General features: G+C 39.4%; 1 protein-coding gene across 1 annotated transcript in view; it reads right to left on the minus strand.

Moving 5' to 3' along the window:
* The window catches only part of LOC123999203 (ephrin-B1-like), a 72,392-nt gene that overhangs the window by 43,725 nt on the left and 2,891 nt on the right, over nt 1–25,776 (minus strand). The gene's annotated exons all lie outside the window — the stretch shown is intronic.

Below are 25,776 nucleotides of genomic sequence, written 5' to 3' on the forward strand. Positions count from 1 at the left end.
CAAATCGGTATTGTGATGAATGTGTTTTTGTTCAGCTTAAAGTCCAAACAACCTTGTCCTAGTTACCAGAGAGATGCTGCTCAGTTTGATGATGATGATGTGTTTGGTTGCGATGGAGACGGAAATGTACAACTTGATCCTTATTTACATTTAATTTGCATACAGACTGTTCCCAACCACTTTCAACATGGTTTAATAGACAAGAAAACAGCTTTCATGACTCATTCATCTTAAGGCCCTGGTGGATAGAAAGAAGGAGGCCGACTAATTCTCCCAACACTAAAATTAATCAACAGTAAGCTATGTCTGTCTGTATGTCAGTCAGTCTGCCTGTCTGTGGGAAACCTTAGTAACTAAGGTATGCTAGTATGATATCTTAGACAAAAGTTTGTGCCCTGGTTCCACTATGTCAATCCGTCATCGCTCGTTTAGTATCCAGTCTGCAACAACCCGGTCTCTCTACTTGCTGTATTCACTCACTAGTAATTAGTCTCTCCTTCTCTCGTCCCTTCGTCATGATGTTCTATGTGGATTTACAGATCTTTGCCATGCATGATGGGACTCGTGATTTGTAACATAAAAAAGGGTCCCTTGCGTTCGCTAACAGCTTAGGAGATGTGATGATGCATTATTATTCACTATATACTGAAGCGGAACTGTACGACAGCATTCTATTACTGTACATAAAGACGAAGCAGAGTGCACAGCCTGGAGTGAGCACAGCTTGCCTGGCCCTGCGGTTAGATTGGTGTTGTCTTTGTCTCTCAGACACTGGGTCCTCTGTTTGGCTTCCCAAACCTGTTTGATTTGCCCTTATCCTCAGGCTTCTTCAGAGACTGATCAGGTGTCTGGCTTTAGTTTCCGTATTGTCTCCAAAGTGTTTCTGAGCCAATGGAAATGCCTTCTTCAAAGTGTGTATATAATGTAGCTCTGTTAGCAAACTTTCTCAAACTAACACTCAATCCTCCACAAAGCAGCAATGCTCTCTCTGTTCTAATCCTCTGTATTTACGGTCATGGGATCCTCAGAGGATAAGGTAAACAGCCAGGGGCCAGCATAAAGTCATGCACCTAACAAAGGATTCACTGCATTTGAGGTAGCTGCCGACTAGCAGTATATACAAAATAAATAAAAACCAACTGTATTTTAAACTAAAGTGAGCAACACATGGCTGTCTGCAACACCGACACTGACTGTCTCATTCTGTTGTCTCTCAGTAGCCCCCTCTTCAGTTCACAGTTATGGTCTGACACAAGCACCTCAAAATAGAGTACATCAATAGAACAATATGACAAAAGCCATGTTAGGTATTTCTCTATAAACTGTGTCAGAGCAACTTGTGTTGATGGTTGCCTGCAGTACCCTGTGTGGTCCAACAAAAATAGAGAATAATACACCTTCAACAACACAACCCTGACTAAATGCACAACAACAATGATCGAGTAGCTATACATGTCAGAGAAGGATATAAGACAAGGATACCTTAAAAACAACACAATACCCTGTCTGCTGCTCCTCTGTGCCGATTAGGATGTCTCAGGTTTTGTAAATCTTTGACTGCCTATTACTACTCCGTCTACCAATTACTACTCCATCTACCAAAGGGATGCCCAAACAGATCCTCCATTCCCTTTGTGCTTATCAAACAGGACTACTGCTCTGTTGAGCTAAGAAGCAAAGCAAAGACAGTGTTCAAATTCCAGACTGAACACTGGAAATTACAGGTCATCTTCACGATTAGGGCTTTGAGCTCTGAATATCCTCCCACCACTTTCCATAGGAAATGCGGTTTAAAGAGTGACAATTTGACATGGCAGGCAAGAGTTTTTTTCGTTTTCATCACTATTATTTTCAGGGACAGAAATCAGCAGACACAGTGGGGTGTTATGTGAGTTTTAAAGCATAATGAATATTAATGAGATTGATTAGCATATTCATCAGGGGTGCTAAATGATTGCCATTTCATTCAGTTTGCCATCTTACAAATACTTTCAATGGTCATTTTTCATCAGAGAAAGAATGGTGTTATTACTGCTTTCTCCACGGTCAGTAGGGTTCTAAAGTGATGTTACATGCAGCTAGCACACCAGGATCTTTTTGTAATACATAAACATTCAGTTTAGGATGCATCCTCAAAAATGCATTATATATCATATGGTTACAAGCATGTCTGAATCACCATAACTCATTGTTATAACAAGTAACCTGCATTTACATAATAAACTATCACAGACAATAGTGGGGGAAAACAGTGAGTGGTCAAGTATAACATCTGCAACTATCTGCAATTCAATTTTTAGGGTCTTCCAGGGCAGGGACAAATAGCAATATTTGGGACAAATAGTACATTTGTGAAAACAGATTTTAAAAAATAAAAGTGGATTTGATTTCAATATTGAGCTAATCCTCCATAGCCATGTTGCCTCCTCTCCTGCCATAAGTTGCCACCCTGGACCTGACAGGCCTGATACTGCCTCCACTCCAAGGCCCCTGGGATACTGTTTAACATAATTAGGTACCAGGCCAACACCTTATCTCAGCCTCACATGCTAAATAAAAATCTCTGGGGTCCAACAGAGACACAGTCCCAAAAACATATTGTGACTGCTGCTCTCAAACTCAAGACACAGCCCCTCAAAGTCTATAATCTAGTAATCATTAGAAAAACACCCTTTTAAGCCGTGGGGAATGATTACTTATAGATAAGGGGCCGCCGGATTAATCCAGCTTCTGTTATCGTTTTACAACATTGTTATCTTAGTTTCATCATTATAAAAACATTGAGTGAGTGATAAACCAAATTAACCCACCTTTAAGGCCTTATTTTGCAAGAAAAACAAGTGAAGACAATATTTTATTCAAATCTTAAATTGGATGGTTGAGGAGTCAACATATTTGCATTAAAATCATCTTCCTAAGGTTACAACCTCTGGCAGACATTTGGCTCCATTATACCAGGAATCTAACGTGGTCAAACACTGAATCAGAGACATTCATTCAGCCTGTCAATGAAGACATCAACTTCTGTGAACTGTCACTGATGCACATTTTTGCTTGAACAAACCAAGTAGGCATAAAAATAAAATAAAATGCAAATGTCCCAGTATCTTTCCCACTGCTAGGAAAACGACAATCAAATATGTGTCAAATATACCAGGTGCAAGGGGACAAGCTCAAGCAATATGGGAAACTTGAAGAAGCAAACTCATCTCCATTGTCTGCACTGCTCATTATCAACTGTGAAAGACTGAAAAAATAGCCCTCCTTTGTTCTTCACTCATTTGGGCCTCCTACACACTTAGAGCCTGGGCAGTTCCTTTCAGGCTTTGGAGGAGACAAGGCCTCATTCTCTCGCCAATCGGATTTACAAGATGCACCAGTCGGGCATAAACAAGTTTCCATAGAAACGTTATGATTTCTGTGCAATTTTTCCCGCTTCCTCTCTCCCTTTCCCACATTCTCTCGCTCGCACACACACACCATCTCTGATTAAAAATGATTACATAATCAACAGGGACAGGAGAGCAAATGTTTTCTAATCTTATTCAAAATGAAGGAAAATACGTTTTTTCTGTGAATAAAACTCAAATCAATTTATTCAAAACCAGGAAAAGAATATAAAGTGTAAGTTTTAATTTGCATTGTAGTCACACACAATTAATTTCAGTTGCATTTGTTATTGATTATATTTATTAATCAACAGCACTGTAATTCATGTGATTGAATGGAACACCCCCCATCCCCACTTATAGAGTGAGCTCAGAATCGCCCCTCCCCAAGGCGTGCTCAGACGAACGATAAACTTCACAGTGCATCATTATCACAGCGGTCTGCTTTCCTATTTTAACATTACGCACATGACTTAAACTCTCTCACACACTCACACACACACACACACACACACACACACACACACACACACACACACACACACACACACACACACACACACACACACACACACACACACACACACACACACACACACACACACACACACACACACACACACACACACACACACACACACACACACACACACACACACACACACACACACACACACACACACACACACACACACACACACACACACACACACACACACACACACACACTTTTAAACAACTGAACACAGACTTAAGACTGGCTTGAATGCAACCAATTAAAGAGCTGCTATACGTAGTCCATGCAAATGAAGGTTATTCATTCACATGCTCTCACAATGCTACTGAGATCTTCACACAGCCAACGGGGGAAAGATCTCTCATGAGTGGCATGGCCACACTCTCCCCACCCCCACATTCCAAGGGGGAATTCAAGCACATGACTTGGCAGACCCTTCCATCCCACAATGCCCCGTTGCTGGAGGATTTAGGCTATCCAATGGAATATCAGAGAGGGGTGCAACTAGTCTGGGACTCTAAAGCCGTCACCATTCATACAACTCCATCAATAGGCCTCAGGCTAGCTAGAGGGCAGGATACACTAAACATTCAAACGTGCACGTTGAATACTTAGTTATTTAACATTTACAATTATCAATCAATTCCAGTTGAAGACAAAATTGACAAATGCAAACTTGCTCATCATTTTTTTGCAGTTGAAGAATTTGGGCTCTTTGAATAATATCTGTTGTTTATTTCACCAGAAGTAGTTTTCCTGTGTTCCTAGTTTTTAAGGTTGGATAAAAATGGAGATTGGCAGGTATTATTTTCCTTCAAGCCTGCAAATCATTAACTAACAGAAAAACATATTCTTGCTTTGACAGTAATTTGAGGGTAAGGTAACCGCAACTCAAACAAGCTGTTATGCAGTGAGAGAAGAAAAATAAATGCCTCAAAAAAGCAAATCAACACGCTCTAAACATTGCATCCAATCTTTAAAACTTTTCCTACAAGTCTGTGATTGTGTTAAAATACAATATTTTACAACATGATATGGATGTTGCAACCCTGTCCAAAAGACAGACAACTGCAGCTGAAACTGTTGGTACTGGTCAATAAATTATTAGTGTAGCATTATTAAACGATTGCCATATTGTACACATTTTTATTTTTTCAAATCAGGTTGATTGTGTTTGAACTTCATATAATTTACAAAAATAACATAACTTTTCTGTATCTTTAACAGCAAATACATATTAACACGGGTATATTTACGTCCATTAATGGGGTACAGTATAAAAAAGACCTGTGATAGCATTCACAACAAACCAATTCCTTGGTTAATGTTGCTCAAATACAGACTGTTCATTGTTTAGTGAGTTCAGTGTGGAATAATGGCATTTATTTCAATGAGCTACAGTCTGGTATACAGAGGCGCTCAAGGCACGTGCATCACAGTGCCCTGCTGTAAGTATCATAGCCATTTCAATACATTTTACCTTCAACCCGGCTTTGAAAAGCAAATGGACAGTTCGTACGTAGACAGAGGATCAGGCACACATAAACAGTTAGAAGGGTGTTAATGTGTTATCTTAAAGTTGCAATACCCTCACAGAAATGTTCAATTACATATCGAAGGGGACACGGCGACTCGGCGAGCCCAGGGGCAACAGCGACAGATGCCCCCTACAGGTAGAGAGAAATAATCACCCTCCTTACTATCTCCATTACATCTGCTTTGCTTTGACGTCTATTTTGGTCTGCAGTGCATGGAGCTGCCTGAGATTGCCAGGGATACAGTAATTGGCAACATGGCTGTGACTCCTCCAGATCAAGAGCCCAGTTTGGAGTATATCAGTTCTCAGTTCTCGTGGGCTGGAGACTGCAGCCCAGGGCTGGCTGTGTGAATGATCTCATTATCCCAATTACCTTCAAACAGGCTGAGAATTCTGTGGCAGTATGAAGAGTTGTGTCACTGTGACTGGGGTTTGGTTCACTGTAGCAGCATTTTACTACATATCGAAAAGTGACCAATGGCTTAACCTAATAATTCACTGGATAATTATCAGTCACATCATAGAAGTGCACTGCAGACTGTAGTTGAATACGAAGAAATAATATCATAGTCTCCTACACAGTGCTTACACACTAATAAACTTGCAGAAAACACTAGCTATAGGGAATCAGCCACAGAAGCAGTAAAGTACTGTATCTGCAGCATGACTAATTTAGACACTCCCTTTTCCACTGAAGATTTTCCACACATCCTTCCTGCTGCCTGTATGACTAAATATGTCTCAGCCTACGCTGTAGAATACCAACAAGATTGCTAAATTATGAATTCCGCCTAGGAATGAGGGTGGGATTCATCACAATAAAATGTACCGCCGTAAAAATGCCACTTGGCAAGCGAAGCCAGCATGAGCATCAATGGACTGTTAGGGCCTACATCTGAGTGTTGGCAACTCTTAACTATGCAACTTTGACCACAAAGACCTCATACTGAACATTTTGCTTTAATATTTTTTGCTGAGATGTGAACATTATGATTGTTACCTACACTCCTCAATTTAGATGTACAAATTTGTACCATAAATCAATCAAATCTAGTTGTCTGGAGACAGAGACATACCAGGGTCACTGTGGTTCTGAGAGACATGTTTCCAGTCCTGGATAAAGCCCAACCCCAGATGGACTCTAATCAGCTGAGGAAACCCACTACAGACCCAGGGGGCTAGTGGCAGCCCAGCCGGCCCAGCCCTGATCTGAACGGTGGCCAAAACACAGGTCCTCAGGGAAGGATGCTCCTTAAATGGGTTTCATTTGGGCGTCTGCCTCTGACTGTAATACTGTATGTGCTTCTAATGAGGATATATCAGTGTGGCCTCATGGAGATGGGGATGACATGATGAGACATTCTGTGATATAAGGTTCAGAGGAAGGCAGGCTATTACCTGGGACTGGAGATAAAGGTGTGGATGGAGGGTGTAAATTAAGACTAGTGCTACATTTATCTGACATCCCCTGCTACTCGATAAGCTTTTTTATTTTTTTTATTCGATATCAAAAGGGCTTTAACAAAATTTCTCTGTAATGTGTTTCTGAGGCAGGTGCCCTGAAGAACATACCACATATATATTTAGCTGCATGGCACATGGACATAAATGTATCACACATTTACAAGGGGAAATACTAGCTAGCACTAGTTATGGACAGACATTTGAATCAGGGGCATATAATAAATGTTCAACCACTCAGTGTTCATTGTTTGGGCTTATCTGTGATATCAAAGAGGGCAAAACTAAAGACACCTAATTTTTTCAATATACTCCTACACAGTGGCTGCCATTCTTCAGAAATGCTCAACTAAAACCGCCATAAAGATGTTCTGATTGTGTCTCTTCTGCTGTTATATCCCTTCAAGGCCACTAGGAAAAAGCTAATTGAAAAATAAAACAATACAAACCAATGGTACACATAAGCAGTGGTTGAAAAAGTACCCAAATATCATACTTGAGTAAAAGTAAAGATACCTTAATATAAAATTACTCAAGTAAAAGTGAAAGTCAGTAAAATACTATTTGAGTAAAAGTCTAAAAGTATTTGGTTTTAAATATACTTAAGTATCAAAAGTAAATGTAATTGCTAAAATATACTTAAGTATCAAGAAAAAAGTATCAAAAAGTATCAAAAATAAGTATCAAAAATACAATAAAATCATTTCAAATTGCTTGTATTAACCAAACTAGACGGCAACATGTTCTTGTTTTTCACTGATAGCCAGGGCCACACTCCAACACTCAGACATCATTTACAAAGAAAGCATGTGTTCAGTGAGTTCGCCAGACCAGAGACAGTAGGGATGACCAGGTTTGTTCTCTTGATATGTGCATGCATTGGACCATTTTTCCTTTCCTGCTAAGCATTCAAAATGTAACGAGTACTTTTGGATGTCAGGGAAAATGTATGGAGCAAAAAGTACATCATTTTCTTTAGGAACGTAGTAAAGTAAAAGTACAGATACCCCCAAAAAATAAACTTAAGTAGTACTTTCAAGTATTTTTACTTAAGTACTTTACACCACTGCATATAAGAGACAAAGCTTGTGTTTTTCTTTTACTAAACTTATTTTTAAAAGTCGCCTCCTCAACACTGCTTTCAGGTCATGTGTTCTCTGCTTCTTTCCCAGTTTTGCCTTGGTTTGGGGAAGATAATTAGCTACTTCGACTCCAGCAAGGCAGCATAATTTGTCTTGCTCATGCCTGGCAGCACAGAAGCAAGTCCTTGCCGGTAATAAGTCTAAAGAACACATATGACCTTAGGACAGTTCCCATATGCAAAAGCATGGCAACAGTAGTTCAGGACAAAACCTGACAGGGAGACAAGATTTATGATCCAACTGAACAAACTAAGGGGGGTATAATGGTTTTTATTTATTCTCTACCCCCTTGTAACAGTGTTCAATATTGATCGTTCTTTGTTAGGAAATGAACCATCACAACTATTGTCCAAGACTCAATTGGACAAGCGGAGCATTCCTGGGGCAGGTTCCCCAGATACGTCCATGACTTCTGCCCACATTCCCATCGCTTTGGTTAGGAGGAAAGAATGCCACAGGTCAGAGGAATGAGACGATGAGGCTGGCTCCTTCCATCCCCCTTTAGCGTTGACATGGAATGCGTGATTGGCAGCTCTCTTTATGTTTCTGACTGGGGGGAAAGTCTCTCAATAATACAATCTCTAACTGGCCCACTGGCAACAGGTTACTCACTCCTATAAACTCCTATAACCTTGAGACTCATAAGAACATTTTCCAAATGATTTTAAGCTAATACATTAGCAATGTACATACTCCTTTAAGCTGCATTTGTCAACAAATAATATTATTCATGGTATTTCTCAATGCAATACTCTATATTTCCTATCAGAGAGACTGCAGTCTTGCTCGAGGGGAAAACAAACCTTGCAGTTAATGCAGAATATTGTTCACTGACATTCTCAGGCAGAATTTGATGTGATTGAGGGTGATCTGAATTCAGCAGGAATTTCCATAGACTTACTGTTACAGGAAGGACTTAATGAGGATCTGGCACCGCAATGGTGTTGCTGATCAGGTTACACACTGAGAACTGATTACCCTCTGCCCAAACAACCAGCAAATAAACAGGTTTTACTCAGCAGACTGGAAGAACGCATAACCCGAGTAGCCTGAGAGACCCATGTCAATAATTGTAATATAACTTCCATTAACGTGAATAAAGAGAAGGGGCCAAAAAAAGTCCCTTGCCTTGGATTTAAAACAGACGGAAAATGTGATTAGTTGATTCGCTCAGTGGGCTGCATTGGCATGAATAGTGTCTTCTATCCTACAAGAGGAATCAGTAGCACTAATTCACCATTACAGTAGACAGAACTAATTAATTTGGCAGTAAGAGCTGATATCGAAGCTGCCGTCTCCATGCTAACCCTATGTAGACAAGTAAGAATGTAACTAGTCTGTCTAGCTAACACCTATCCAAGGGAAAATGCCTTGTACGCTCACAAAATACCTGGCTCAGAGCAAGTTCAAACATCTATGACAACAACCATTTCATTGTCAAGACTTGTCCCAGGTGCATAGTAAGACTGCATTAATCAAAGACAGATCATTTTCTAGAGAAGTATTACACCACTTCACACGTTGAGCCCTGCACAACCGAGAAGTCATTTCTAATGGGTTTAACCAAAACCGTCTAAACGCACACATAAATCAAAATAAGTGCATGTCTTGGCCTGACCAGATTTGCATCTGACTGCCCCTACTCCCTTTTATTAACTACCACACCAAAGAGACTCCTTTCAGAGTCAAGTCGGGATGAGAAAACTACACGGGGTAATAGTAGGCGAGGGGAACCAAAAAGGATCGAATGACAGCCTGTCATTGGGAAAGACAACTCAATCTCATATTGTTTCATTGAGAGTAGCACAATGTATTTCTGATTAGAGGGCATAGTCTGTGATGTATTATATCAACATATCGCACCACAGGTCTGTCTTGAAAAACCTGTTGACCGCAACAATGTCGGTTAACAAGAGAGATAGAGCCAGCCACATCTATATAAATGCAAATATAATCTCCACCCAACACATTTCTTGGGGGTTTTACCTTTATGTAACTAGGCAAGTCAGTTAAGAAGAAATTCTTATTTTCAATGACGGCCTAGGAACAGTGGGTTAACTGGCATAGGAACAGTGGGTTAACTGGCATAGGAACAGTGGGTTAACTGCCTTGTTCAGGGGCAGAACAACAGGTGTTTACCTTGTTAGCTCAGGGATTTGATCTTGCAACCTTTTGGTTACTAGTCTAACGCTCTAACCACTAGGCTACCTGCCGCCCCAACATGATGGGAACCGTCTGTTTACTGTCAAGAGGAAGCATAGATAAAACAACGTCTTGAACTTTGACCTTTTCAACACTTTGTGTGATTCCTTGTCATGCTGGTTGGAAACAAGTTAGGCCGACCACAGAACAATGCTAAATAAGGGTGAATAATCTCAATATTTAACAACTCACTCAGATGAAAGGTCAACCAGTAAACTAAAATATACACTGAGTGTACAAAACATTAAGAACATGTTCTTTCCATGACAGAGACTGACCAGGTGGATCCAGGTGAAAGCTGTGATTCCTTATTGGTGTCACTTGTTAACTCCACTTCAATCCGTATAGATGAAGGGGAGGAGACAGGTTAAATAATGATTTTTAAGCCTTGAGAAATTGAATTGAAACATGGGTTGTGTGTGTGTGTCATTCATAGGATGAATGGACAAGACAAAATAGTTAAGTGCCTTTAAATTGGGTATGGTAGTAGGTACCAGGCGTACCGGTTTGTGTCAAGAACTCCAACTCTGCTGGGTTTTACATACTCAACAGTTTCCTGTGTGTACCAAGAATGGTCCACCACCCAAAGGACATCCAGACAGCTTGACACAACTGTGGGAAGAATTAGAGTCAACATGGGCCAGCATCCCTGTGAAATGCCCTTGACACCTTGTAGAGTCCATGCCCCGACGAATTGAGGCTCGTCTGAAGGCAAAGGGGGGTTGCCACTCAACATTAGGAAGGTGTTCCTAATGTTTTGTACTCAGTGTAGGTTAAAACTAGACATACAGACTATTTGTATGGAACATACTAAACTTGCTTCTGCTGCATCATTTCATTTAAATAGCTAATTGCAATAAGGCAAATCTCTCTCTTGTGAAACCAAAGTTTCAACAACAGTTGTCAGGAGCAACAAGAAACAGGAGAAATCCAAACAAAGCTGTTGTGATAAGGTTGGAACAGGTCTGCTTTAGTGCCTGGGGCGTGTATTACAGCTCTGGTCTGACAGACAGAAAGATGACAGTCCAGTTATTCCGTTTTTGTTTCAGTAGGGTTATTTCCTTTTTAATTATAGTCTTCTCAAGACACCATTTGGTTTTGCTTTTGATGAACAGCTGGCTAATAGCTTAAGACAGCAGGGGGAAAGACACGCTATTAGGGAAGCTATATTATCACCAAGCTATATTACTACCATCTGCAACAGATACTGGGCCTTAATCTCACTGAGTTTGGCCACACTGACACCGGAGACTCCCTCTACCCAACAAGTCTTCCCTTTTGTGGAGACAGCTGCAACCTTGCCTTGCAATGTGACTGTGGACACGCACTGTTCATCTAGCACTTGACCAGAACACAGATAGAAAGTGGTTGATATGCTTGAGCAGACACAATGCTAAATGGAGAAGACCACCACAGCCATATTGTCCAATCACAGCAAGTTTCCTCTTTGGCAACTTTTTCTTCCCAGGAAAAAAAGTCTTCATGGAATATTGCATAAGACTAGTTCATTCTCTTTATAGGAATTTAGAAATTAAACTATTTTAACCATGTGATATTTTCTACATTTGATTCTTGATGACTTAATTCTTCCCTGGTTCTGTTTCCTTCCCACAGAGAATAAGAAATACATTAAAAATCCTAAATAGACTTTCTGGCTGCTAAGCCAGGCTATTTTTCAAACCTCACTCTGAGGGGATAAATGCTGACACACTATAATAACACTTGTCACGCAGCTGGCAACCTTAATGCCAACACAATGCACCAGAGGACTGCTGTTTTCAGAGCTTCCTCCTACCTCTTCTTTCAGCAGATTATTCAGACTGACTAAATTTGGGAACACTGGAATCATCGGAATCGAGCACAGCAGCTCCCCTGATATGTCAGAGAGAAGTCTAATGCTTGGATATTGTTGCCTGTATTAAATAACCATTAGGACTTGGGTATTGCATGTTGGATGCTTTAGTATGGCAGATGTTGAGCTGAAGAATCTGTTTGAAGTGTCAAGTGCTCCAACTCCCCCCCTCCCATCGAACTCCTTGCCTTTGCCTTAGATTTACAATACATCTGTTAGTTTACATAATCACGTTTAATTTCCCCTACAGCTACGTATGGGCACCAGCCAGCACTCATGACAAATGCTCCAAGACTAATTGCTTTAAGACAGTTTTAGTGTGGAGAAAATTCAAACTCAAATATTAGGTTAAATCAGTCACTGGAGTATACATTTCATTACACATAATCTAAACTCAGTAAATCAGTGTCCCACTATTCCTATAACAGTGGCTGTCAAGCGATCAAGTTCCAGCCAATACAGTCACATGATAACAATGACCACCCTATTGAAAATATTGCTTGAAAAATCTGAATCAAAACATTTGTCTCTTATTACTGTTTTAGTAAGAGGCATTACTGAGGCAAGATGATAAAAGGTGCATATATGTTGATGCTATTATGATAAACAAGCTTCAGAGATGCATAGCCTGAGGTTTCTCAGTCCCATTTTACTTCAGAGTGCCTTTAAAGTTTTTAAGCTGCCAGATCCATAAAGGCCATTCCAGTGGGAAGAAGCGGTGGCTTATGTCATGGCCTCATCATCAGTCAGAGCCTCAGCGGGGTGACCTGCGGCCACACTGTAACCTCACTGCAGGCAGACAATGGCCCAGTCCCCTGGAGGAGTACCTGGTCTCCAAACAATGTCATTTATTTTTAATGTGAAAGGCCACACTGGGAGGAATTTCAATTTGGACTTCATTGTCCTCTTTTCTCTCTGACAGCTCACCGCCTCTTTTCAAAACAAATGCTTTTGTCTGCAGGATTAATCCTCTATTGGTATGCCTGCATTGTCTTCAATATTCTCCATATCCCTGACTGTCAGGTAAAATAATTGCATCAGGGTCATACAAAGAGAAAATGTGCACGAAATCTGTGACTATCTGACTTAATCATTCAAACCAAAAATGAAAACAATTCATTAATAGACCTGAAATCCCACTGGCTTTAAGCCGCTGTGGATTTAACTGCAGCCTAACAGAAGGTTTATAAAGATCAAAACCACTATTCTCAGAATCTCTAAAAAGAAAAACTATGTATTTTTATATTTCCAAATAAATCCACATGGTAAAAAGTTATTTGCACAACAAATGAGTTAAAAATATATACATATATTTCACCTTATTTAACCAGGTAAGCTAGTTGAGAACAAGTTCTCATTTGCAACTGCGACCTGGCCAAGATAAAGCGTAGCAATTCGACACATACAACAACATAGAGTTACACATGGAATACACAAAACATACAGTCAATAATACAGTAGAAAAAAAAAGAAAAAAAAAGTCTATATACAGTGAGTACAAATGAGGTAAGTTAAGGAAATAAATAGGCCATGGTGGCAAAGTAATGACAATATAGCAATTAAACACTTGAATGGTAGATCGGCAGAAGATGAATGTGCAGAATGATCTACTATGGGCTGTCTATAGTTTGCCTAAACTCTGTCAGAAATGTGAGAAAAGGGGGTTGTTTTTTCCCCTCTGTGTATGTGCAGATTCCTTAGCAGCCTCCTGTAAAGAGCGGGAGAGAATGCTTCCCGGCGTGGGGCTTTTGAGCTGGCCTCTCCAGCTGCCAGGGCACTCGGCGGTTTGAGGGTCCGCCAATCCTTGGGAGCTGTACCGTTAACAGCGTGACTTTTAATCCACCCCCCTCCTCCCCCCAAACTCTGTGCAGTGGACTAGGGAATCCTTTCATGCTGGTCATTCACATAGCAACGCCTTGAGAGGGCCTTCAAGGAGCCCCAGTAGAATGGGTTAAAGGTGGCATGGAGAAAGCCCTGGTTTACAGACACATTGGATCACTAGCCTTCATAGAGCTGGACGGCCAGACAAAGGAGAGAGGAAAACCTCAGCAAACCTCAAGGCGGCTCCCATCTGACGTGCACCCTCAGAGAGGGAGAAAAATCATGTTCATGAAATTTGAAAGGTGGCTGTTATCTATTTGTCACAGTCAGGGTCTATATAGTTATAATCACTCTGTCTGTGTTATGCCATTTCTGCTGTGTGATTTCTTTCATGATGCACGGTACAAATTAAAGGGTCTGTTTCATAATTAATAATCAAATGTATTCTAGCAAAGAGTCCATCTGGCGCAGTGACACACTTACGGAAGACTCGGCCTATCAGGCTCACGGCATCAGCCATTTAGTTAAATCTATTCTGAAACGCCAGTTCTAATGGGCTTTGGAATGGCTGTCTCATCCATCCGTTCCAGAGCCAGGAACTAGATTTGGAATGCAGAGAGACACAAGGGTTTCCCTACTGCTGTCCTCTCCATGAAGAAGATCAAACCACTTGCTTCCCTGTTTGGGATCCTGCTCAATACATAAGTGTAACTAATGGAGTCAGATCCGATCAGAGTCTCTCTCTCTGTGTGTGTGTGTGTGTGTGTGTGTGTGTGTGTGTGTGTGTGTGTGTGTGTGTGTGTGTGTGTGTGTGTGTGTGTGTGTGTGTGTGTGTGTGTGTGTGTGTGTGTGTGTGTGTGTGTGTGTGTGTGTGTGTGTGTGTGTGTGTGTGTGTGTGTGTATAACATTGATTTTAAGATACAAGATAATACAAGAAGAGACATAGCATGTCTATACATGACCGCACCTTTAGCCGTCCTTACCATTAAAACAAAACGATTCAAAACAACTTAAGAAAACCTGTGCATACTATTAACACAGACCACCATAAGTTAAATAAGTTCTGCTACAAACTGTGAATGCAAAAACTGTTATATTGTTGAAGCTCTCAACAACAAAGAGCACTATGTTAGGGGAACCATATGCATTTGTGGAAAGCAATATCTGTATCCTAATCTCACAGTTGGTTGGGGCGATGTGTGTGCTGAGTTCCAAGGTGAGAGTGTTTGGTGGAATACCCTTTGTGTGATCTGTGCCTCTGATATCTAACATCTGTTCTTCTCCCCTTGTGCTTCACAATCCCCATTCTGTACAGTAACCTCTTTGCCATTTTTGTGCAAGCATGAGCTAGGCATGTAGAACTGACATCCCCCAACCGCATTATCCCAAGCCCTTGATTGTTTAGTAGAGTTAAATGAATGTTGTAGTTAACTTAGGAATGGTCATGGATCGAGGGTGCCAAACAATGACTCAGCCTACTCTGCCAATAAATATGAACTCAATGGTTTTCAGTCAACTGCATGTAATGGCTGTGACGAGAGATGGAAAAACGCATGCATCCATTTTCTCATGCAACTTTATACAAAATGTCGGTAATGAAAATATAACTTTTCCGAACCACACACCACTGGCTATTTCTATAGGACTACCACTAATGTACTACGCTTCTGAATGTGCCTTTCAAATACATCCAGAAACTTGAAATAACTGATTTCTTCTTCTCAGCTTCCTTTGTCTACATATGAGCCCCTTTGTTATGGTAACTGCTTTGGGGTCCAATCTAATGACACATGTTCAACAATCAGACATTAACAGACAACATTAATTATTAGTTGCCCCTTAAGCATTTAGGTATCTTTCATTGCATTAGAGATCTCAGTATTTCATTTAAAAGGGCTGTGAATGCATGAGTCAGTGCTAAGGAACTTTACATCCAGACTGTCAACAGATTCATAAAAGGTCCTGCACATACTAGTCGTCACATGAAAAAAAAAAATGTAACAGCTAGAAAATACATATGTTAGTGCAAGAGATTTGGGTCGTCCATTAACAGTGCATTTGGGTGGAAAGCTCACTCCCCAGAGTAGCCCTGAGAAAACATGCTGTAAAACATTCCCCTGAATATTCCCTTTTCGGGTATTGATTTAAATAAGTAACTAAAAGGGAAAGGCCACTTAAAGTGACCTTATCAGTCAGTTACAGAGCACTCAGATAGGAGAATGTGGCCCACATGTGAATGGTGATACATCGATCTTTTCATAGACATAAGATGAGGTAACAGTTCTCATGTCTTCATCTCAAAATGTCTAATCTCTCGTGGGCAGAAAACATACACACAAATGGACATGAACCTTCTTATGATGGGATAAAGGTCTGCCACTTTGGTCAATCATGGTTTTCCAGTTATGTGATAAGATATTATGTAAAATAATTAATTGTAATAATTTATCTGCACTGTATGTTTGTGAGCCAGGCAGAGGAATGGTTCCATTTTTTATTTATTTTTTATTATTAAAGTTCCAATATGCAACTTTTTGGGGAATCTGACTAAAGTCAAATAGAAATGTGAGTTATAGATCTGTCATTCTCATTGAAATAAAGTCTAAGAAGCGGTGGATCTGTCCTATGTGCGCTATTTCTATGCTTCCTGTTCTTAAAGATGCACTATGTAGAAATAGCTCATCCATCTCCTGGTTGCTAAAATTATTATAGTTCACCAAATGTCACTTTATGTGACAAAACAAGCAAATATAGTGTGGAGAATCATTGTATCATCTAAACCGCTGTAAAATATATTTTACATAACCCAAATTATTGTATTTTCAGCTGTTTGAAGCTGGTGTACAAAACCGAAAGCAAAGGATGCCAAAACTTGAAAACAGGAAGCATAAAAATAGCACATATAGAACTGATCTAACATTTGTAGACTTGCTTTCAATGAGAATTACATATATAAAATACTTCACATTTCTAAAATTACATATTGATGCTTTAGGTTTCGTTTTTGCGTCTTTTACTTTCGGTTTTGTACACCAGCTGAAAATACAATATTTTGGGTTATGGAAAATATATTTCACATCGGTTTAGATGGCACAATAATTCTCAACACTATACTTGCTTGTTTTGTCACATAAACTGAAATGAGGTAACTATTAGAATTTTTGCAACCAGGAAATGGCCGAGCGATTTCTGCATAGTGCACCTTTAAACTGCCAATATGCCAACATTACATTCAAACAATAGTCCCGATCGGTATTAAATAGAATGCCCGCCTGTTGGGAAAACAACCTGTGTTTACCTAGGTTACCCCATTAACTCACAGCAAAAATGTGACCCTTTTCAAACACAATTTTCTTGTTGTCTTCTTGTTTTAGTCAATTACAAAAGTACAACACGTCTAAAGATTACCTTTCAACATTGCCTGTTCTCACTACTTAGAAAAACATAATATTGCAGGGCTTCCCTCATGCCCCTATTAATGACGGTGCTAGGAGCCGAGTGAGTTAGCTAGCTACCGACCGGAACATTAAGCTATCCAAGCCCTACAACACAAACAAATTGACTATACAGCTAGAAATAGTGAGTGGCGTTATAAATTAACTATACTAAACAAGATATATGCCTTACCTGTGATGAAATGTTTTCCACACACATAGTAACGTGTAGCCTAATTGGACACCGAGTCCGCACATTTCCCACTCTACAAAGGCGAATAGCGTGAAGTCACAGGGCTCTTCTCGCATGCTCTATTTTTTCCTCCATAGGAGCATTGCGATCCATAGGTCGGGATTTTTGACTTGGTTACATGTACATTGACCAACACATCAACATTTCGGCATGTTTTGTTATTTCTGTATAACTAAAAACCAACAACGATGTTGTCTCTTTTACAATGGGGGTGAATGGGAAGGAATGTTGTTTCCCCAATTTGAGGGGAATTCCTTCTTATGTCGTGAAAATTGATATAGTTAATATCGTTTAATGGTTGTCATTTTCACCTTATTCTGGAACCTTGAGGGTTTATGACATAGCCCCTCTAGTAATTTCTCTATGACCGTAGATCTGTCATGACACAACGGAATGCGTGAGATGAGCAGCATTAGTTCCAGGTTGGGTTTTTCTTCACTGGTTATTCGGACAAATCACAATTTTGCAGGTGTTAGCTTCTTTCTATTTCGGAAGGGGATGGGACATTTGGCCCATAGACTTGCCCGAAACTTGCAAAGAAAGAGATAGTGGAGCTATTTGTTCTATCTTCTCTTAACATGTACAGTTGAAGTCGGATATTTACATACACTTAGGTTGGAGTCATTAAAACTCATTTTTCAACCACTACACAAATTTCTTGTTAACAAACTATAATTTTGGCAAGTCGGTTAGGACAAGGATATCTACTTTGTGCATGACACAAGTCATTTTTCCAACAATTGTTTACATACAGATTATTTCCATTATAAATCACTGTATCACAATTCCAGTGGGTCAGAAGTTTACATACACTAAATTGACTGTGCCTTTAAACAGCTTGGAATATTCCCAAAAATTATGTCATGGCTTTAGAAGCTTCTGATAGGCTAATTGACATCATTTGAGTCAATTAGAGGTGCACCTCTGGAAGTATTTCAAGGTCTACCTTCAAACTCAATAACTCTTTGTGTAACAGTATAGCTTCTGTCCCTCTCCTCGCCCCTACCTGGGCTCGAACCAGGGACCCTTTTCTGCACACATAGAAAACAGCTACCCTCAGCATCGTTACCCATCGCTCCATAAAAGCCACGGCAAGGGGAACAACTACTTCAAGTTCTTAGAGCGAGTGATGTCTCTGATTGAAACGCTATTAGCGTGCAGCCCGCGAACTAGCTAGCCATTTCACATCGGTTACATTTGCTTGACATCATGGGAAAATCAAAAGAAATCAGCCAAGACCTCAGAAAAAAATTATAGACCTCCACAAGTCTGGTTCTTCCTTGGGAGCAATTTCCAAACACCTGAAGGTACCACGTTCATCTGTACAAACAATAGTATGCAAGTATAAACACCATGGGACCACGCAGGCGTCATACCGCTCAGGAAAGAGACGCACTCTGTCTCCTGGAGATGAACGTACTTTGGTGCGAAAAGTGCAAATCAATCCCAGAACAACATCAAAGGACCTTGTGAAGATGCTGGAGGAAACAGTTACAAAAGTATCTATATCCACAGTAAAATGAGTCCTATATCGACATAACCTGAAAGGCCACTCAGCAAGGAAGAAGCCACTACTCCGAAACCACCATAAAAAAAGCCAGCCTACGGTTTGCAACTGCACATGGGAACAAAGATCATACTTTTTGAAGAAATGGCCTTTGTTCTGATGGAACAAAATAGAACTGTTTGGCCATAATGACCATCGTTATGTTTGGAGGAAAAAGGGGGAGGCTTGCAAGCCGAAGAGCACCATCCCAACGTGAAGCACGGGGGTCGCAGCATCATGTTGTGGGGGTGCTGTGCTGCAGGAGGGACTGGTGCACTTCAAAAAATAGATGGCATAATGTGGTAGGACAATTATATGGCTATATTGAAGCAACACCTCAAAACATCAGTCAGGAAGTTAAAACTTGGTCGCAAATGGGTCTTCCAAATGGACAATGACCCCAAGCATACTTCCAAAGATGTGGCAAAATGGCTTAAGGACAACAAAGTCAAGGTATTGGAGTGGCCATTACAAAGCCCTGACCTCAATCCTATAGAGCATTTCTGGACAGAACTGAAAAAGTGTGTGCCAGCAAGGAGGCCTACAAACCTGACTCAGTTAAACCAGCTCTGTCAGGAGGAATGGGCCTAAATTGGAAGGCTACCCGAAACATTCGATCCAAGTTAAACAATTTAAAGGTAATGCTACCAAATACTAATTGAGTCTATGTAAACTTCTGACCCATGTGATGAATGAAATAAAAGCTGAAATAAATCATTCTCTGTACTATTATTCTGACATTTCACATTCTTAAAATAAAGTGGTTATCCTAACTGACCTAAGACAGGGAATTTGTACTTGGATTAAATGTCAGGAATTGTGAAAAACTGAGTTTAAATGTATTTGGCTGCATGTAGGTGTATGTAAACTTCCAACTTCAAATGTATGTACCCAGAACTTAATTGAGAATCTAACCAATTACACAATACTTTAGTTGTAGGTTAACCAAGATAATAAAATGTCTAAAACCATGCCTTGTATATCTCACAATGGTATGTACGTACAATGACCTTCCTCAGGTGCTCAGTTGATCAGAATCAAGCCATTAATGGCTGAAAAAGGTAGACTCAAACGACTGTCTGGAATAGTAGCTTCACTACTTTCTAAAAGTGGAATATTAGAGTGCCTAATGACACAATGACTGCTTTTACTTTCCTTTCATTTTTGTGTTAAGCCGTCCTGAGGTGGCTCTAAGTCTCTCCTCTTTGTGATGGGGTCTGGGTTTCTGTGAAACGTTATCAGAACCAGCATGAAGGGATGAGGGCAGGAAGAGAACAAAACCACTCCTGTGACACTTCTCAAAGGAATCCCTTTCTTGTGTAAACTACGGCTGAAACCTAGGGAGCAGGGGCATGGGTGGGTTTATTAAAGGCTGGAGGGTTGGCACAGCCTATTTAAACAGTGACAGAGTTAATCTCTAGACTGTCACTTTTAATCACAGGCGCATTGATCATGATGGCACAGTCAGGCAAAGCTTGAGCTACTTGGCTCTAATGTATTAAACACACAGGACACTCGATATCTTCTCCATTTATCATACGCTGCTGAATCTCCGCACCAAACTATATCCGTAAATGTCTATATGTGACTTTGTGAAAATTATTCAAACACAAATCAAATGCAATGTTTTCTCACGTTTTACAACATCATGTCGAACTGTTGACATAACCATAAAACAGTCACTGAAGACAGATAGTCTCTCGTATTGGTCTTCACAGTGTGAGATTTCAGAGGTTTCACTCCCAAATTGATAACTTTAATAATACATTAACTGGATAGTTAAAACATTAACCTTTGGTGTCTCCTTTCTTGTTTTTGACTGAGGATTTAATATGGGATTAGTTAAATTACCTAGTTAGAGGGTCTGATTTCAAGATAGAGCACTGAGCACAGACAAAAATAATGCTCCCTGGCTTTAAAAGGCAAAGATAATTTCTGAATCATTGACTACAGTATAATTATGGTATGAAGTGCACCATCAAATGGAATGATACTGCATTCAAATGTTTTTTCTTCTTAATTAACAGCCTGTTGTCCTGTTATCCTATCATAACCTCCGCGAGGAAACCTTAACAACATTATGAAACTAGTATTGTTAGTGTGTAAATGCAAGTTGTCTAAAAACTTGTATTTCACATGCACCAATGGTTAAAAACAGCAAATCTAGTCTCTTGAAGACATACAGTAGGACTAACTGGCCACCACCTGCTTGGCTCTATCTGACACATAAACCATAATCTTGGGAAATACAGGACAGGATTACATTGCTATTGTTCTCACAAGGGAGAGAGATGACAGGGTGAATTTACAAGGTCCAGCAGTGATGGGTCTCAAAAGCAGAACAGCATCCTACATGTAGTACAGTGCCTATCATACGTATTCACCCCGCTTGGATTTCTTCACATTTTATTGTGTTACAAAGTTACAAAATCAATGATCACATCTATACTGACCACATCTACAATATATAGACAAACTGACATGGTACATCTATGGAATAGACTGATAAATATGCCAGAATCACAGAATCACAAAAACAAATTGGACTGGGACCTTACTCATAACTATCCATGGGCTCGAGAATTATCTATTTGTTGTGAAACTGAAATACAGTTTCACCAAAAATATGGTCATTTCAGGAATAAATTTCCATGTGGTGTTAACCAAATCAAGGACAAGCCTTTACTGATTCAAAAGGAAAATTGAGCAGCTGATATTTGGTTTAAACCTAAACTTACACTCTCATCCAAGAGAACTACATCACTGAACCATATGTCCACCTGAACCTAACAAAAAGTCGAAGGTCAGTTAGCGCACAACTCAGATCCCCCCCCCCCGGTTATAAAGACGTGTAGATTTAACAGAGTGCCTGAAGATAATTCTTAGAACATGCCTACTGTGTGATCTTGAAGAAATCAATTTAGTGATTTATAGCCCTCTGTATGACAATCTGAGACATGTTCTTTTTTGTATATAAAAAAAATGTGGCAATAACCCTGAAGTATTCTGCTTACAGGGCGAGCAGAGGCTTGAATTTTGTTTCAGACAGGGCGTGTTTGAGATTGCTCAGATTGTTCACAATGCCTGGAGGAGAAGGAGAAATGTACTGTTTGTGTAGTGTGGCTAGATGGTAGCTGTTCTGGCCATGATTATTATATGCATATAATTAGTTAAATGTATTTTGTTTTGAGTACAAGAAAAATGATAATGTGTTTAGTAGTGTCTTGTAAGCCCATGTGGGCTGGGCACCAGTAGGTGTATGACACTTAAATAAATCATATCAATCACTCAATCACAATAACAAAAAAGATTTACACACAATACTATGTAATGTCAGTGGAAGATTAAGATTAATGAAACATAAAACACTAATATATCTTGATTAGATAAGTATTCACCCCTGTGATTCTTATTAGATAAGTCTATTAAAAATATTTGCCCATAATTGTTTTCAAAATTCTTCAAGTTCGGTCAAGGTGTTAGGGATCATGGCTAGACAGCCATTTTCAAGTCTTGCCATAGATTTTCAAGCAGATTAAGTCAAAACTGCAACTTGGACACTCAGGAACATTCACTGTCTTCCAGGTAAACAACTCCAGTGTAGATTTGACCTTCTGTTGTAGATTATTGTCCTGCTGAAAAGTGAACTCCTCTCCCAATGTCTGCTATAAAGCAGAATTAAGCAGGTTTTCCTCTAGAACTTTGTCTGTGCTTAGCTCCATCCCGTTTCTTTTTATCCTGAAAACCTCCCCAGTCATTGCCGGTGTCATGCATACCCATGCCATGATGCAGCCACCACCATTCTTGAAAAGTAGGAGGCAGTTACTCAGTGACGTGAGGTGTTGGATTCGCCCGAAACATAAGGCTTTGCATTTAGGCCAAAAAGCGTATTCCTTTGCAGTGTTTTTTTCAGTATTGCACTAAGCCTTGTTGCATACGTGTGCATGTTTTTTTGTTGGATTCTGTTTGTTTTTATTCCTCTTTTTACTCTGTCATATAGGTCATTATTGTGGAGTCACTACAATGTTGTTGGTCCATCCTCAGTTTTCTCCCATCACAGCCATTGATCTCATTTCTAAAATAATAGCCTTGTGGTGACATCCCTGAGCAGTTTCCTACCTGTCCTGCAGCTCAGTTCAGAAGAACGACTGTATCTTTGATGTGTCTGGTTGGTTTATTACGTAATCCACAGCCTAATTGTTAACTTGACCATGCTTAAAGAGATACTCAATGTCTGATTTGTTATTGTTACCCATCTACTAATCACTGCCCTTCTTTATGAGGCTTTCAGAACGTTTGGTCTTTGTAGTTGAATCTGTGCTTGAAATTCAATACTCGACTGAGGGATATTACAGATGCTGTATGTTTGGGGGAGAGAATAAGGGGTAGTCATTAAAAAAATAATGTCAATCACACAGAGTGAGTCCAAATAACTTATTATGTGATTTGTTACTCCTGAATTAATTTAGGCTTGCCTAAACAAAGGGGGTAAATACTTATGCAATGACTACATTTAAGTTATTGAATTTGCATTCATTTGTAAAAATGTTTTTTTTTAATAGTTTTTTTCACTTTGATATTATGGATCATGTTGTGTAGATCAATGACAAAAGAAATCACAATTAAATCTATTTCAATCTCACTTTGTAATGCAACAAAATGTGAAAAACATGTATGATAACCACTGTCAATCTAGGTGACAAACTACTATATTCTTTCTCAATGTTTGTGTGGGATATCAGTGAGCCCAACATGGAAATTGCTACAACAAACTACATTTTAAGATGACAAATATGACATGAAGTATTTTTTCTACGGCTAGAACAAGATGCTCATATAACAAAATATAGAAAGGTTTGTCATAATATATTTGATTATACTTTGACCAAAATATTCTCTCTTTTTTTCATGGTAGATCTACAATATAGTAAATGCAGGTAAACCTATCTTAAGTTGCCAGTGAGCTCACTTCTCAGAGGAACTTAGAGAAATCTCCTTTGTTAATGAAAGACAGATTTTCAATTACCTACTAATTTTATTCCCTCTTGAGAAATTAGAAAGGAACGAGTTTGTTCAATAAATCCAATTACCAACTATATCCCCTTCTTTCTCTTAGGTAGAAACAAATGTATTGGAAAATATCATCTATGCTTATCCATCCCTCTTGTAAAAAAACTACAACAACAATACTCCTACAGTAATATCACAGAAAAAAATACAAATCTACTGGTTGTAATGTTAAATATTTATAAATATATGCCTGAAATAGAATTTGGAATAGCTTTATCTATTGTGGATTTGAACATATAAATTAGAAGTCTGCAGAAACAACTTTTCCAAAATGTTAACAATATCTTAAAGTCTTGACTTGTGATCAAAGAACAAATGCATTTATATGCATTAATCTTTTGTATTGTGTCTAGTGTTTACACTCTTACGCATTCTGTGAAGTTCCCTGGTCTACCACAAGCTGTTCCTCATGTACCCAATCACTAGATCTGCTTTTCAATGCTGTACGAGTTTGATCTCTGTATCACAGTAGGCCTATCTACGTGTTAGAGTGTGACTTCATGTGATTACATGAATGGAGTGCTTTTCTTAAGTGTATAGCTGTCAAATTAGTCCATGCCAGTGTTCTGGTACTGGGGAGGAATCAGCAGACAGTGTGTCTGAAGTGCATATGACTCAATGTGGTGGGCCAGCTACATCATTTTAATAAGGGAAAATAATAAAGAGTGGAGAAGGGAATATAGTAGCAACCCTAAAGCTTTCCTCACTCGTAGAGTCTGTTACTCTGAACAAGTAACAGAAATACTGAGGGCCAAAATAAAAGTCCCAACATACAGTACGTCTCAGCTAAGTTCAGTGTTGATCCATCAATATTGGCTATATGTCCTATTTGAAACTGTATGTAGACAATTTGAGTCAACATTGACAGAGACGTATCGTATTGTAAAAAGTATCGTATTGAGATAAAAATGGAAATCGCAGAATCGTAAATTATATTTAACATATAATAAGAAGTGCTGTCGAACATGCACAACTAACAGACAAAAAAAGTATATACCAGGGGCCTTTGCGTAAATGTGTCTTTAAAAAAAAGTGAGTCGATCTGCCTGGAATTACTGTGGAAAGCCCTGTAAGCTGCTTTACAGAGTGATTTGCCTGCGCTTGCATCGGGGTAGTGTTATTCCATATGTCCGAGTTAGACATCTATTAAGCCTTTTTCTGGGCCATCACCTCAAGTCATAAAATCATTACAGTCAACAAGAACTCAAACAATGTTTATTTAGTGTCCCTGAAAAGACTTGCTTTGGCCTGTTTTGTTATAAGGCAATATTAAACACTTGAGACAATGTCTTCTTCGAAATACATTACTTATGTTGACATTTTGTGTGGTCTCTGATCATTTGAGAACTGAAGTTTGAGTTTACATCCACACTGAACACACAATGAAACTCATCCGAACTACTGACAAATTTGTTTGACATACAATGTCTTGATACAAAATGGCTGCTACATTCCAATTCAAAAACCACAGGTGCAGTTGGAGCAAACTTAGTCTGAACCAACTCAGCAAAATAAACAAAATAAACGTGCCTCAGCTCTGAATAAAATGAAA

Source organism: Oncorhynchus gorbuscha, linkage group LG16, assembly GCF_021184085.1.
Source record: "Oncorhynchus gorbuscha isolate QuinsamMale2020 ecotype Even-year linkage group LG16, OgorEven_v1.0, whole genome shotgun sequence".
Taxonomy (NCBI): domain Eukaryota; kingdom Metazoa; phylum Chordata; class Actinopteri; order Salmoniformes; family Salmonidae; genus Oncorhynchus; species Oncorhynchus gorbuscha.